This window comes from Toxotes jaculatrix, chromosome 18 (assembly GCF_017976425.1).
Source record: "Toxotes jaculatrix isolate fToxJac2 chromosome 18, fToxJac2.pri, whole genome shotgun sequence".
NCBI lineage: Eukaryota > Metazoa > Chordata > Actinopteri > Toxotidae > Toxotes > Toxotes jaculatrix.
Window position 1 is genome coordinate 9,674,922 of NC_054411.1, and position 16,667 is coordinate 9,691,588.

At 42.3% G+C, this 16,667-nt stretch overlaps 1 long non-coding RNA gene across 1 annotated transcript in view; it reads right to left on the reverse strand.

Moving 5' to 3' along the window:
• Positions 1–5,390: 5,390 nt before the first annotated feature.
• LOC121199037 overlaps positions 5,391–16,667 on the reverse strand; it is a 51,525-nt gene continuing 40,248 nt past the window's right edge. Inside the window, exons 3-4 of the long non-coding RNA XR_005896398.1 lie at positions 11,024–11,088; positions 5,391–8,988 (exon numbers count right to left, since the gene is read on the reverse strand). This is a non-coding gene — a long non-coding RNA (uncharacterized LOC121199037). The remainder of the gene's footprint in view (positions 8,989–11,023; positions 11,089–16,667) is intronic.

Here is a 16,667-nt window from a genome sequence, read left to right on the forward strand (position 1 = left end):
CCTCAGCATATGAGCATGTCACACAAAACATCCATATTCATGGTGCCTGGCCTTTTGGACTGAAAAGGGGGTTTTTAGTGCCCCACTTTGCCTGATCGGGCTGTGTTATGTGTCGTATGCTGCCACTGACTGACGCTACTGCTGCACTTTACTCCACAACTCTCACTGATTGGACAAAGGCCAGTGCAATGCTTTTATACATCCAAATAAAATTCCCCTAAAATGAATGAATTCATGTTTGTTTCTGAGCACAGTGAGAGTAAACTCTGGGGAGTAGCACAGCTCAAATCGGTGTTGTTTTAGCAAATGGACTTTCTGATTCGTATCCAGACACTTCTGCACTGCTAAAATGTACAGAGCTTAAATTCTAGAAATACTGTGCAGATGTTTTGAAAATATCCATAAAATGATTCATGATTTGACAGAAATTGAAATTAGTATCATCATTTGGAGGATATTAAAACGTCACAATTGAAGAATTGACCAATATCCTTACTGCAAAATCCTATATCATGATTCTGCACCATCTGTACTATAAATAAGTTTTGTGCTATAGACTGATCTCAGCTTAACTTTTTGAAACATTTTCTCATTTTCCCTCATTTGAAGATAGATTTTGATCTCTAGTAGTGCCATGGAGTAATGTAAACAGTTGAAGTTAAACTTTGTTTACAAGGAAACTCCACAGAGCACCTTCAATGATAAAAAGACAGACATCACAGATGTTATTTGCCCTGTTTATCATGCTCATGTACACTGTGCATCTATCTGTGGCCACTATATTTTACACACCATCACATCAAATTATATTTAACTCAGAAGTAGAAAATGAGAAAAAGTTCAACATTAAAAACACCGAAATACTTTCTCTGGTGTATATGCAAAAAAGATCTATAATTCACAGCAGATTCTGATGAACTTCAAATGGGTCTGTTACTGTTATTTGAAAATACAGCTAATGTGTGAATGTGATAATTAGGTAATGTTTTACTCTTCTTATTCAAGATACAACATGAAATGCACCCAAAATGGATTAAACATGATATGCTCTAAAGAATCATGAATGGTGTTGACCCTCGCGCTTTCAAAAAAGTAGGAAGCGTTTTAAATTTCTGGCGAGGACAAGAACATTCTGGGGATCGCTGATAAGATCACACACCGTCAACTTTCTGGGCTACATTTCAAGCGGGATGAACAGGAAGACAAAGCTGCCTTTGAAATACAAACACAAGTGAAGAAAAACCCTGAGTCTGCAGTATTTTGATCATCCTCTGTTTCAAGATAAAAAGCAGGCCTAATTTTGACTTGGATTCCTCCGATTACTGCCTTCAGGATGCACGATGGATTTAACCTTTGCCCTGTTTGGTATTATTTACAGCTTATATATGAGGTCATTAAAATGTGACAAGAGTCATGGCACTTTTTTGTTTTGCAGAGGGAATATTTAATTCGGCCTGTAGCTTACTTTTCATTGCATTGTATTGATTAAAACCATACTGTGGTCAGCGACAGAAGGTGGGAAAGGAGTAGATGGTGTTGATTTGCTCTATGTGTTATGTCCTTGGCTGTGCGCAAATCAGAAGTGTGTGTGCTGAGGGCCTCACTGCATGTGTAAACAGGGCCTAACTACACTGACAGCTGATAGCCATCGGCCAGCCCAGACCCAGGAATGATAGGTCTTATCTGGAACCTGGGTTGACTATGTGAGATACATGTCTGTGTGTGTGTGTCTGTGTGAACAATAACTACAGTATGTTTAAGGCACTCTTTGTTCAAAGAATAGGTTCAGATTTTGTGCCATAAGACATGGGAGTTGCACATAATGCTGCTACAGCAGTGACACACCAACACCATCTTGTTTGTCCTATCATTGTGATAGATGGTTGTGTGAGTTCTAGTTGTTCCTCACCCCTCTGCCAGCTCTACACATCACGAAACGAAATTCAAGTGCTGCATGTAAAAAGGAACTTTGTGTGTGTGGGTCAAGGGGTCACTCCATTCCCTGACCAGAGGATTCTTGCAGTGTGGGATGCAGTAAGCTGTCAGCTCTGTTAGGACTAAATAATGAGATTCTGATATTGTGTGCACTGTAATCACAACTTATAACTACAAAAGGCAAATACAGTCACTGAACACTTGGTGCAGTGATATCAGAAATCATCAGCTGCTTCAACTGTTAAAGAAATAAACCTAGTAGTGACTGGAGGTAGTATTGATAAGCTGGCTTTTTATCAGCCCTTGTGCACTATTGTATATGAGATTTGTGCAGAAGTCTGTGCTATGGATGGTTACAAAAACAAACAAGGTGCTTTACCTGCTTTTTCAGCAGTAGCAGCGTCAACTGTTTTTCTTTTAATGGGGATTTATAAGGGAGTTTTTTTGGTGTCCATGGAAGCAGACATGACCGCCCAGAAATATTCGAAAATATTCAGTTTATAAAGTAAAGTCTGTAAAATCTAAAATATGTGGAACAGTTTTGAGAACAACATAAATTTATCACATGTAAAACAGGCAGTTTTTTAGATGTAAAAAATTTACATCTGTACAGTATCTTGTTTTTGAACATTTGGCATGTCACGGCATATGATTTTCACTTCTGCTTTTTTAGGGGAATTGTTTTAATTCTATGTATTCATCTTAAAAGTACTCCCTAAGATATTTTATTTTTAAAACACAAATGACATAGTTTGGAGTTTGTAATGCTGTATGCACAGAGCATAAAAGATGTGGTCAACTTATTGTGACATTTCTTTGAGACAGCTTCACATGAAGACGTCATTTATCCCTGCAGTTGACAGGTTGACACCCTCTGTCTAAATTCACCAGAGGCATAATGAGACATCTCTATCTGACTGTGTTTTCCAAGGTAAACTCCAGAAAATCACTAGGCTTTCTAACGAAGAGGACAAGTACTGACCTGACCTTTGACTTGACCTTTTCAAAGAGAGAAGAAATGAGCAACACTTTTGGGGAAAATGCACTTCTAAAAATTTTAATGTCTTGCATTTAAAACCGATCCATCCTCTTTGCCAATCAGTAAAGTTCAGGCCACTAAAGCTGTTGTGCTGCTGGAAAATAGTCAGATTACAAGTGAAAAAAGGGAGGAAATAAAAATCATTTGTCATAATTTCCCCCATTGGACAGATCTGGCTCTGCAGCCAGTCGGCAAAAGTTAAGACGTGGTGTTCAGTGGGCTGGGAGTGACGTTTTCACCGAGCGGGAACAACCCAGAGTGTTTGAGGTGGTCTCTCAGCTGGAATTCTGAATCAAGGAGTGAAATGGCCTGTCAGATGATGATGTATGATGCAGAGGGGACAGAGGGCTGGCATCCTGGACTTGAGAACATCTACCATGCCCCTTCATTTCACGCAGACACACAGGAGGCACGTATGCATATGAATTCTTTTACTGTCTCACACATCCATATGAAAAAATATGATGTACTTCAATTCAACAATGCTTTAAATTAAGCTGAAATCTCAAAGAGTAGGATGTGAACTTGCTGCTAATCTGCGCTGACTCTAATTCATTATAAAAGCATCAAGTCATTGTGTCCTAAAATATAAAATCCAAGTGACAAATGACTTGATCAGAAAAAAAAAATGTTCATGATACTTGGCCTTACACGTGATGATGTATTGTATAGTTCCTCTGTCTATAAATATTTCTCTTCTTGTAATCACTTCTCGAGAGACCAGATACGAAGGAAAGGGAAATGCTGCTCTGAATCAAAATGTGCTTGCTCACTAAGTCCACCTTGAATCATCTGCACTGTAACTGAGAGTAAACCCACACTTCTCTCCACCTCACCAATTCTCTCTCGCTCACTCTCATCACAACCTCTTGGCTCTTCTGGTACGCCATGATTTCCATCTTTCCCTGACACCCCCCCCCCCCCCCCCCACCCCCCCACCACCATCCCGCCCAACCCCACCCCCCAAAACTCTCCCACACCCCCTTGCCCCCGCCCCTCGCCTCGCCACTGCCTCTCTGCATTGATGCTGATAATTACCACTGAATGGATCTGCAGATTCCCATGGATGTCAGCAGAGCCTTTGGCCTGTTCTGCTGCTCCCCTCCTCCTCCACCTCCTCATCCTCTCCTGCTTGCCGAGTCTACCCTTCTCCTTCTCAATGGGGATTAAGAGAGAGGGAGAGAGGCGAGGGATGGAGAGGGTGAAAGAGGATGCTTGCCCAGACTGAGGGATGGTTTGCCATGCAACTGCCTCATCTATGTCACCTTGCCAATCAAGGCTGTCACCCTGAATAAAACAGAAACACTGCTGTGTGTTTTATGATTTTTGGGAAGCACATAACCTTAATGTCACTATCAATTTGCTGTTGATGTATTGATAAAGTTCTGACTTGGCAAAATATGGTTATAATAAACTCAAGGTAAATCCCATGACATATTAGAAAGTGAAAACCTGTTGGAAAATAGGTTACCTCTATAAAGAACAATTGTGGAAAATACAGAGAAAAGGGAAAGTAATGGATTCCCACCATTTCTCCAGTGCAAGCAGAGTTGGGTGGATCGACGTCATGGTCACTGGGAGCCCACGCACCCTCAGCATGCCAGAGGTAACTGATACTCCGTCAGCACTCATCCAAGCTCAAAAACCCACTAAAGCTATGCTTTCTTCCAAGGAAGTCCAAGGAGGGGCCAACCCGACACACCACAGTTAATCACATCACACCACAGGGAACGCAAGAAGACTGCAGAGAGGGGCACTTTAAAGTGGGTAAGAGACTTGGCATGATGGACAAGATAAAGACAGAAAGCTGTAGGGGAAGAGCAGAAGAAGAAAGTTATCTTTTTTGTTATTTTATCATTCAAACCAGTATGTGCCAGTACAAACATTACCATGCGTCATCAGCTACTCTTTAAGTAACGTTCTACATGAAATGTGGACCTCTTCCAAGACCAAGTGGTAATTGTGTCATTTTTTCTTCGGATGCAACCCCAATTTGAGGAAATGGTTTGGAGTGTGCTTAAAGGCGTCTATGCTGCAGGAGTGTTTGGAACCAACAAGGTTTGGCTCCGGGCTGCATGTCAACCTCACTTCAAATTATACTCATTAACGACAATTCCAAGGGGAAACGGCCATTTGTATGTGTGTGATACTCTGGTGTACAGGGCCTGTAATAGTCCTGGATACACACCAGCATGAAAAGTGGCATTTATTAGTTAGGGTCACAGGTTGTACCGAACTGAGCTGGGGAGCCAATAGCAGCTCTTCTGGCTCTGAAACTGTGGGAGAACCCATGACTTGTTACTTGACGTCATTGACCGATGAATGGAGGAACACCCCAATTACTGCCCTTTTTCAAATTGTGGGTACATAAAAAAAAAGAGGGAAAAGGGTTTATCTGTGAAAACATGTCATGAATTGGCTTTTTATTTTCAAACTTGGAAAGTTAAATTAAAATTAAAACCTCAACCTCAAAAAATCAGAGTGGCTTTACTGACATACTAAAAAAGAAAAGAACAGATAAAGGTGACAATAAAAACTCCACAGAGGGCAGAGTAAACAGACATAGATCCTCTGCACTGCCACAACGCATTCATTAACTACACAAAATTAATCACAGCCTGTGTGCGATGCCCCATCCCTGCTCATATGCCCCCACATCTTCTGTCTCATGAATACACACACTCCTTCCTTGAAACTCAGGCGAGGGAAAGTGAGACACAATAAAAGTTGTACCAAAACTTGGCAGAGCGTCAAGTGAGAGCTAAGCAGTTGTCACAAAGCTCGACATTAAAAGTTTGTGGCTTGACACTACTTGCTGAAATACTTTTCCAACTGCAGACTTACATCAACACTCCCTATAGAATAGAGGTGGAATGAAGAGAGAACCCACCATTATATCCAAGACAGTGTTCCTCATCCCTCCCCTTTCCCCATCTCCCCTATCATTTCCCAAGACTGTTTACCGCAAACACAAGAGCAACTCTAGCCTGAGCTCATTATGGACAGCCAAGCCGCAATACACTGCCAAGTCCTGCCCCACGGCCTGGGCCTAACTCTGTTGTCTTAGCAACCCAGCATCCAAGAACATGGAGCGGAGGGGGAGGAGGGTGGCGGGGTGGATATGTGTTGGTGCTGGTTGTAATGTGTTGGGGTAGGGGGGTTGCATGATGTCATCCTGTAGCATGGAGGGGGCCAATCAAACCCTGAGAAAATTATGTCACCTTTTGTTGAGCCGGTCCATTCAGGGCTATAGAAGTGCAGTGAATTGAGAGCTGCAGAGAGGTCATTTTTCCCCTGAGCTGTGTATGTGTGTATGTGTGTGAAAAAACGAGTGGGGGGAAAAAAAAGGGGGGCAGGCAGGCAAGCAGGGAAGTGCATTGTTGACATGCTAATGTTGTTGACCGTAAGCAAGCCCATAAGGATGTCATGAAGCTCAACTTCCAAAACATCAGCGCTGGGGCATTCACATCGCTTTTCATTTTCAGACGGCGCTGACCCCGTCCCCCACAAATTTGATTCTTAATATGATCTCTATGAAGCTTTGAACAACTTGTCAGGACATTGTCAAGCGCCAGAATAAAAGCCTAAGCAAACTGCAATGGAGACTAGACCGGTCGCTTTGTTTTATCGCAAAGAGAAAGACAACAATAAGCAACCCCTTGAGGAATAATTACCCCCTTAGCAACTCTGCTACCCCACACTCTCGCACCCATCCCCCTGCAGCTTCTCCCCCCAAGTCAAAACTTATTGAATCACAGCTGAAATTGACAGTGAAAGACAGTTGAATGGGAAGTCAGTGCTGAATTGTTGAACTCACTCAAACTAATTGGAAACAAAAAAAAAAAATGCATTTGTAATGTACCTCGGAATGTCGCTGCACTGTGAGGGTTAGGCTGTGGGGATTTTTATCCACAAAATGGTAAAAACTCCCTGCAGTTTGACTCATGTTGACGTGGACTGTGACATTTAACACTTCTCTGTCAACATCATACACACAAGATTTACAGAAACAACACTCAGCAAACACATTTGCCATGATGTCATCTTTTTCAGCAAATCTTGTGATCAAGGTAAATTAATTTTATTTTTGTGCCATATTTCTTCAAAACTGGTCTTTTATTCACACTGTGAAGTAAAACCCAGTAATTTCCATTAACAATTCAGTTTATCGATGTTTCAGTGTCACATTTGTCCATTTCCACTTTAAAATTCACTTTTATTCTGTGTCTAATTGCCTGAAAAGAAAATGAGAAAGTAAAGAGTGCTGCAACTCCTGACAGTCCCCCAGACAGTAACAGATTGGCAAATACTGGCCTAACTGGTACTGAAGCCAGGATGACGAACAATAACAGCAGACACACATTTGCAGACACATAACGAACAGCATGAAATCATCCTATTAGTTATTAATCTTTCAGATCTGCAGCTGCAATGAGAAAATAAACAGACAGCAGCTTGGATACAGCTTTTTTTTTTTTAAATTTTTGCTAATAGGGTTTCACATACACAACAAAAAAAGTTACAGAGAGCTATAAATCATCATGACAATAAACAACCTGACAGGATTATTAACAAATATTAACACAGGCTGCCAATGTGACAAAGTGAAATGCAGTGTCAATAGGAGACTTTCTGGTTTGGATTCATCAGCACCTTGATGATAATGACTTCTTTGTGATTGCCACAGACGAGCTAAACTGACAAGGAAGCTCAACTTCCAAAACAGGAAAGTAACATTACCTGTCATAACATTTTGAATTATGCATCAATCCAAATAATCCCACTGTGCTAGTACACTATGTATTTAGGTCTTCGTGGCTATAAAACCTCTCAACTCTTCTTACGTTGCACAGCCAGCACACTGGCTCCAGACAGCAATGCTCACAACTCTCCTAGTACTGTAGCTAACATCACACCAACAGCATATCTCAGCAAACTAGAAAGTAAGCCGAATGTCTGGGGGAAAGTAATTTAACATTACCGGACACACTGTTGGAAAGCCTAACCGATGTTAATGCGGCTTTTCGCCTTTGCCTCATAGTAGCACTTCTTTTTCAGTTTTTGGTCTTCAAATGTTCTCCTCTATGGCTGTTTCTCGCCATATCTCCTTCTTCACAATGCGATAATATTGTGGAGCTCAGCACATTACCACACGCTAGATCCACCATCTTTCACTCCCACTGCCCCCTTTCCCCCCATCTCCCCTCTTCTTCTCTTCCTCGTCCTGTGCACGAGCACAAATACCCCCTGTTGATGACTTGCAGGAATAGTGGTGAGTGACGAGGTCCGAGTTTGTTTCTCATGTACAGAGCCAGGGCTGTGCAGGAACACACAAAGAATGGACAGATAGAAGGGACCATGAGGAGATATTTTCGCTGAATTTGACAAAAAGCACATTAGATTAATATCGCTGACTATACCTTTGTTTTACACCACAGGAGGTGTTTATTGTGCACTTAAATAGATAAACTTTATGCGCAGGCGCTGGCATAAGCACTGCCTTCAGTTTGAAAAAAAAAAAAGTCTTAAAATTGAAAATAGCATCTGATTATTTTCCATTTATAGCTCCAGAACTTGTTGATACTGGTCCCAGAATAACACAGTAAATGTCACAACTACAGTACAGTGTATGAGCAACAGTGTGAATAAACACTGGATATCAAAAACAGATGCATATACAGGAAAATATTAATCCAAGATCAATTTAGAAAATGTCAGATAGTATGTAGACCCATTGTGGTAGCTACAGTACATGAACATTCATCGCGTTGACTTTCCTATGGAGAACCCCAGACAGGGTTGACTGATCTGTTCCATAATGTCTGAGCAGCAGAATAAACTCTGCTGTCCCGCTGAGTTTATGTCACAGCTTCTCCAAGTCTAGGCTGCTGGTGCTGGATCCTGAGTGAGAGATTGTCAGTGTTGGAGCTCATGCTTGTCAGCAGCCATGCCAGGAGCAAACATCTGCTGCAGGGGATGCTGGTCCAAGGTCCAAACCAGGATTTAGTGTGATCCTAGAAACATAATACAGAAACTAATGATTGACTGAGGCCAAAAACCACTTGAAGCTTGGACATTGACACATGTTTCTCATACCCATTCTAAAAAAAATTAAAGGATTTTCTGGCAGTATTGTTTTCTTAATGTTAAAGGTAACTGCTACTTTAAGTAACCAGAGATTCATAAAGCCGAAAACTGATCAACACAAACTTCTGCTCTGCGGATTCCTTTAGAAGAACAGATTTGGCTGCCTTCACAAGCTTTCCACACAAAAAGGGCTTGAGGATTCAAACTGGCAGAAAGAAGTTGCAGATGAACCACCCAGAGGCCCATCCACAGCTGAAATTATCACATTATAAGTGGTGGCAAAAAAATCCAGGCTGTATATTTTGCTTGCAGCTGTGTGGATACAAATCACCAGGCCTGCTCAACGAGCAGTTGGAACAGGCTATTTTTCAGTCCAAAACCAGAATTAAGATGTCACTCTAATACTGTTTAGGCCAAAAAAAAAAATCCTTCCTGACTACAAAGATATAAGATATTTCATTTCAGTGATTGAAATGATGTCTACAACATGAGTGTGTGAACAGATCAGGAGAAAGATGGGAAAACTATCCAGAACAACAGCTGGATGAATATGTCGTTGTCTAACGAGAGCAGTGTACAACGTCTGCTTTTTCACAACTATGTCTGAACATCCCAAGGTGAGGTAATGCAGGTAGGTGGCCTCTTGACAACCCTTACTCTGCTTTACCTGTGCTTGCGCATACAACCTCCCACACAATGACATAACGCTGTCTGCCCCCGCACACCATTCACAAAGCCCTGGGTTGTCATGGCAGCAAAGTGGCAGGACCGGCCTGTCCTGCCCGTTCTTTGCCTGGGGATGGAACAACATGTCAAAGGATAAGTAGTCATCCATCAGTGTTTCTCATCTTCTTTCTGCCTGTCTGCACCTCTGAGCTGGTTTACCTGCAAAAAGTCACGTTCCACTAACATACAGGATATGGCCTGATTATCTTTTACTTTCTTCATCTCCCTCCTCCTGCACTTCTCTCTTTCCCCAGGGCCTCACACATCACTGTCTATTACCAGCTTGCTTCCCCTGGCCTAAGCTACAACCACTCTCTCACTTTTTGTCAACGCTGTTATTATCTACATTCATTTTTGGTTGTATGCTCTTTCAGCTTCACCTCACAACAAACTTGTTTTTACCTGATTTTCTCTGGCTCTTCTTTGCCCTCCATTCTGGATTTTCCCTTCCCACGTTTCTCTCCTATGCCTCACTTTTGAGCAGAGTCAGTAGAGCAGCATCAGCATAGAAACCAGGCCCCAACCTGCCTCTGAGCCTCAGCCTGCCCGTGTACGTCTGTCTGTGCCTGGGGCTGAGATTGAGGCCGTCCTCTATCTCCCTCCCTCATCAGCACATCTACTGTACCTGTCTGCTGGCTCCCTGCCATCCACACACACAGTCCCGCTTCACTTACTGAGAGAACCAGGTAGACGAAAAAAAAGAAGATAATGCAAGCCTAAAACCTATAGAAAAAGACTACTCATGTTAGGGTCAAGCATGTTTGACCTCCAATGAGAACACCCACGGCTACCCTGAGAGGTGCACGTATACAGTGCCACTTATTCAGCCTGCTGGCTGCTCCGAACAATCCCATCAACAGGTTTCTTTGAAGGCCACCGACTCTGTGGTGGGCCATCAAAGCATATCTTCATTCAGTTCCCCTGAAAGGATCTGAGGCTCCTGAGAAAAGCCGTGTTTGAAGTGATATCTCTGTGCCACTGCATTCTTTACTGTGCTGTCATGACTTGAGTTACACAATAAAAAAAAAAAAGTAAGAACATGGGCATGAAGCCAGCGCCACCACCCTGATCATGTCTCTTATACATGTGAACTACCACTGCTACCTCCGTTTGATCAGTGAATGTACCAAACTCTGGTTGTTTATAGCAACTGTCAGTGTTCATAATATGACTGTACTGTGAATGATCATATATTCAGCTGAATGAAGATCAAACAAAAACCAGAGTCATCCCTACCTGTAGAATCTTTTGAGATCACGTTTCCATTAGTCAGCCTCTTCTTGGTGCTCCTCTGAAATTATCTGAAAAAGATAAAGCGTGAGGAAATGAAATGACTCGGTGAGGAGCTCATACAAGTGTAAACATAAAAGCTGACAAAGAAACTGAGGAATCAGATTTAATTTAGCCCAGCTCTGTCTAAACTTGCATTTACACGCCATAGAAATTTAGGAAAAGAGTCTTATACTCAGGCTTAGGTTATCAATCAGCTGCCCTGACCACTTTCTTCCTGCATTATTTTCAGGGCTCTTGCTCAATCAAAACTGTTTTTTTTAGTGACCACATGACTCAGACCTTCTCCAGTATCTTCACAGAACATTTAAAAAGTCAAACCTGGAGTGGCGACATAGATCACTGTAACTCTGTTTTATGTAAATCTAAGGTTTCAGTGGAGCTCTGCAGTACCTGGCAGTTTAGGAGAATGGAAGCAGTCAAAGTGGCTTTTCCATTGTACCATTTAAAATTTACTTGGTGTGCTGGTTTTATTTTATAAGGTCAATGGGTTCAGGTAGATATTGGACCGAGAAACTTTCAGGGTTTCTTCATACAAACATGTCTAAGACCCGAGCTGTGCTTTCTGGACCAATGACAGCTCGGGTCCCTCTTCATCCATTCACAGACAAAGGTACTCTCTGCCTCTGAGTTTCACTGTCCCAGACCTGTTACCATGGAAACAAATGCACTGTTTCCGAGTGACACAAAGCCTGAACTTAAGAACCTCCTTTCAGGTTGAAGGCTCCAAGAGTTGAGGGGAAAACAGCAATAACAGGACGGCGGGGAGAGAAACTGAATACCGGCAAATTGCTTCCCAGAGTTTCTGGAGGACATGGTAAAATAATTCTTTCTTTCCTCTCCCTTTTAAAATACCTTTCCCTGGCACCAGGCACCATAGGTAGTTGTGTGCTGGTCCCATTTCTTTTATATCCCTTCTTATATTTCCGTTTTTTTCTCGCTATCGTACTGAGCTAAGTGAGTTATCATGTACACCAGCAGGCTGGAGCTGCATGTGGCTAGGCTAAGCCTCCAGATGAGGTAATGTTTACAGGGTTGGTGAGCCAGGAGAAGGGTTGGTCAGGTCTTGATTAGCTCAGGGGTAGGGGCTCCCTCTAATATTGGACACCCCTTTGTGTGGTAAGATTACTACCTTATGAAAAACTGCCCCTGCTGACACGCCTGATGGGATCAGAGCTTCCTGCCTGCTGCATCGTCCTGCTTATAAGCTCTCCACACATGGGAGAGAAAACACACAGCCAAACACCACACACACACATATGTACCTCTCTGAAAAGACAGACATGAGCACTGAGAGATCAAATACACAACTCTCATGTTCTGTACATGCTTATGTGTAAACAACCATGTAGACAGACTCACCAAAAAGCACACACGGCTGCAAACACCACCCCTTCTCTTTCACTTGTGTATGTCATGACCACATCTGATGACCCCCAGATGGAAAACAACCTGCATTTATTAACAAGGCCAGATGACACAAAAACACACACTCATGCACGCTCACTTGCTTTTACTGTGGTCATCTCCTCTGGCCACTCTTCAATGAAAATCACATGATGGACCACATCCAGCTCTGAAAAAAACAACCGAGAATCTCCAACGCGAAACAACATCAACAAACAATGTTAAAAAAACAGTGAGGATTCAGAGGCAAAGCTTTAAGGGGATTAGATCCTAGCAGTCCTATAAAGAGGGCTGAGGCTATAGGATGATTTCAATTATTTGATATAATTTCTGATGGTCCATTAGTTCAAAATAAAGCTCTGATTATATGAGATGTGTAAACAGAAAGTTGCAAACAAAACCTGCATCAGAGTCTGAAGCAGAGATGTACTTTTTTCCAGATGCGTAATCGACTCTTAATTAGAAGTGGCCTTACTTTCATGCAACCTTTCCCAAATAAATCTTATTTAAAACCAAGAACAGAATAAATGCAGCATTTTGGTTTCTTCAACCACACAGTAAACTTCAACACCTTTCTATTTCTACTCTTTCAGAGCCTACACCAACAAGTGCTCATATTTCTGCAGAGCACTTTGTGAAAACAAATAAATACTAATAGGTGTATGCACACAAGCATGCAAGCTCACACTCACACTCACACACACACACACACACACACACACACACACACACACTCACACTCACACTCACACACACACACACACACACACACACACACACACACACATTCAGGACACTGGCACAACCTTGCGCCAGTGGTCCTTTAAACCAGTCATGTGAAACGACCCGTTCCTTTCTGCAAATCAGATTACATCTCCGAGCTGAGGTCTGAAAGTCCACACACACACACACACACTTAAAGCTTGGGGCTCAGGTCCACCCAACACACACACACACACGCACACACCTTAATCAGATTTTGCCTCACAAACCCTTTCGTTTCAGTAAACGTACGCCAGCCCGGAAATACTGGCTCAAAATATGCATATAAACTTACAGGATACTGTAAATATACAGAATGTATGGACTATATACAGTATACTATAATGAGTGCAGCTAAGGCCACAGATTTCCTTGAGTAAGAACAAAACAAAACAATTTCTTTGTCAAAGAAAATCATAGAGGACTGTGATAAGCCTCCTTTCAACAGCGCTCGACTGCTGTTTGGCAGCTCTGCTATGGAATGAGCACATGTGGAAACATGTTTATAGTGTGTTTGGCAGGAATGCAAATGATAGATGATTTGCAAATGATTCAAGTCCCATTCAAGCTATCAAGTACTGATGTATTAACGAAGGGAAATATAGAAGACTTGTTTCTTCTGCTAAAATTAGAATCAAATTTGCCTGGGTTGATATTCCACTAGGCCCACAAGGACTGAATAAAGAAATAAATAAGTATGTGAATGGCTGAATAAACACAGAAGGTGGAATAAAACTTGGTGAGTATGTAAATACTTTATTTCTATTTGCTTCTATGGTGCTGAACACTTTTAACGTCTTTGCACATTTTAGATTCAGTGATCAGATGTGCAGCTGTCTGAGTTTTCTGCTCCAAGTCTTTCATTCTAAGTCACAGTGCAAAAGAAGCTAGTTGGCTGGCTGCTGGTGGACTGGCCGGCTTAATCATACCCAGACAGTTGGAGGAAGTACAAGTCTCTGTCCATACAGGATCTACATTAAGTCTCCACTCTGCTAATTAGAAAGCCCTTCAGCTACATCAGCATGTCCCCCTGGCCCAACCAACAACCAAATCTCATTTGTCTTTACAACTTTTTAAGGAAATTTGAATTACTTCTCTGTCGAGCCTGGAAAAACCATCACTGCTGCCTCAGTACTCATTATAATAAACAAAATCCTAAATAGATCAGCTGTGTAGCTCATTGTCTGTGTTCCTTTCGCCCTTGATGCCATGGAAATTAGAGGGTGGGAAGCTGTGGGAGGTGAGAAGCTGAGATAGTTGTGGCTACAATGGGGTGTCAGGACTCTGTCAGTCAGCCCAACTCAAGTTCAGCTCAAGCGGGTCATTCTCTCTTCACAGTGACATCTGAGAGGGATGTCACTGTGAAGAGAGACCGAGGGACTGTGCCCTGGGTTAGATTGCACTGGGTGCTCAGATAAGACGACAGGAAAGGGCAGATTTGAGCAGGGCAACAGGGGAAGCTGCTGAGGCTACTGTTACCCCAGGAAGGGCTCACTCATCTCTCAGATCACCTGCCACACCTGTGGAGGCAGGATCTGATTCACAGAGCCACCAGCCAGGAGTTGGGAATTGGTCACCAAAGCCAGAGAATGGACTCAATGTAAACCAATGCAACTGTACAACTGTACTCAGTAAACTGTTGTATTGGTGATTTTACATGCTTTGGTCCAGATACAAATACAGAATGTGTGTACTTACTAACATTACTGGAAAAACATTTTCTCTAGTTTGGTTTTGGTTTACCATCAACTTTTAACATGCATAACAAATTTTGTCAAAGTTTTTTTTTTTTTCCCCATATGTCGTGGGTCAGATTTTGTGACAGCATAGTAAATGAGTGTAATGCAGGCAGCTCCTATGTAGTTTGTGCCTGTACACAGCTGCAACAACATCTGACAAAAAAAAAAGGGAAAGCAGACTTCAAACTGCTGCAGGTTGAATTTTATAACTTACTGAAGTGAATGGAAGTATGTAGCATTTATAGCCTTTTAAATTTGAGGATTTACACTTGTTTTGTTTTATATAGTAAATACATTATGGATTGACAAAAGAGTAAAAACTTGCAAGGCTAATAAGTTAGTGAAAATTGAAAAGCTATTATGTAACTCAAAAGACATATGGTCAGTCTTACAGCAGACATTCCAGACAACACACACAAACACTGGTAAAATAAACCACAATGTAGTGTCTTCATCTGGAGTGCATTTCCTGTCCACCAGGTTGGCATATGGCCGCTGGTTCCTGTTTTGCACCACTGCATCTCTCTGTTTTAGTTCCCTGGCTGCACAGACACAACTGTTTTATAGATGGAATCGGGCCGAAACTTTAGTGACAAGGACAGTGACCTTTGACTTCTGCTCTGGGTGTTGAAAATCTAAAGCGATGAGATATTCTCCACACATCTGGAAAAACCTGACATGGGGGATTATGCTGGTTTAGGATATAGTTTTGACAAGGCACAGCTCCCAGTTTTGCTTAATTCTCTCACCAAGAGGTAGAGAGGTGAAATCATCAGTGTCATATGCTGACCCAAAACTCATATTTGGGATGGAAAATTTAGAGGATAATAAAGTTACATCACAGAGCTCTGTAATAAGACAAATTAGACAGCTCAACCCTCCTCCACTGGTGAACATATCGTGGAAAAAACCTAATTTGCGTGTTGAATTTTACAAGGTGAGAAATGAATCACTAAAACAAAAATGTCACCAAGTAATCTTCTATTACCTTCTTGACCCAGTAGAAGTAGTGACCAGGAGTAGTCACATGAGCTGTGAAATGTTAGTTTAGAGTGAAGGTAAACAGCCTCTCCCATGGTGGGCCTGTACCCTACACAGAGTAAGCACATGTTTCCCATTGTGGTTAAAAGGGAAGGGGATTAAAGCGTAGTGCAGCCGGAGCCACAGCCATACACCCCATGGTGGGATCACAGTAGTCTCAGGTCTTTCAGTACTGCTGATGATGCCCAGTTGGAAGTGGCTTGTGTGTAGGGTGAGGCCATGGCCAGATCTATCAGATGGACTAGTCAGGGTCCTCTTGAGCCTGAATTTGAGGCCTTTTTTTTCTGGAGGGGGGTGCGCTGAGGATGCAGGCATGTTACCACGTTGACAGAACTGCCTGACTGAGGCTGGCAGACACTCACACAAACACAGTGTAGGTAAGGATTATGAAAAGGTGTTGAAACTGAACGGATTTTGCTTTTCAGAGGCCCAGTACTGTCCCTGTCCCATGAAATGAGATCACCTTCAAAACTCTTTTTAACAGAAACAGAGATAGAGAAAAAGTGAGACTGAAAATGAAAGCAGAAAAAAAGGTTAATGGTCGTTGGTTTTGGCTGCCAAATAGGAGGTTTTCACCCCAGGGCCTCAGGGTCAAATAGGCCACAATCAGGTACCACAGGGGACGGTTAAAGCAGGAGACT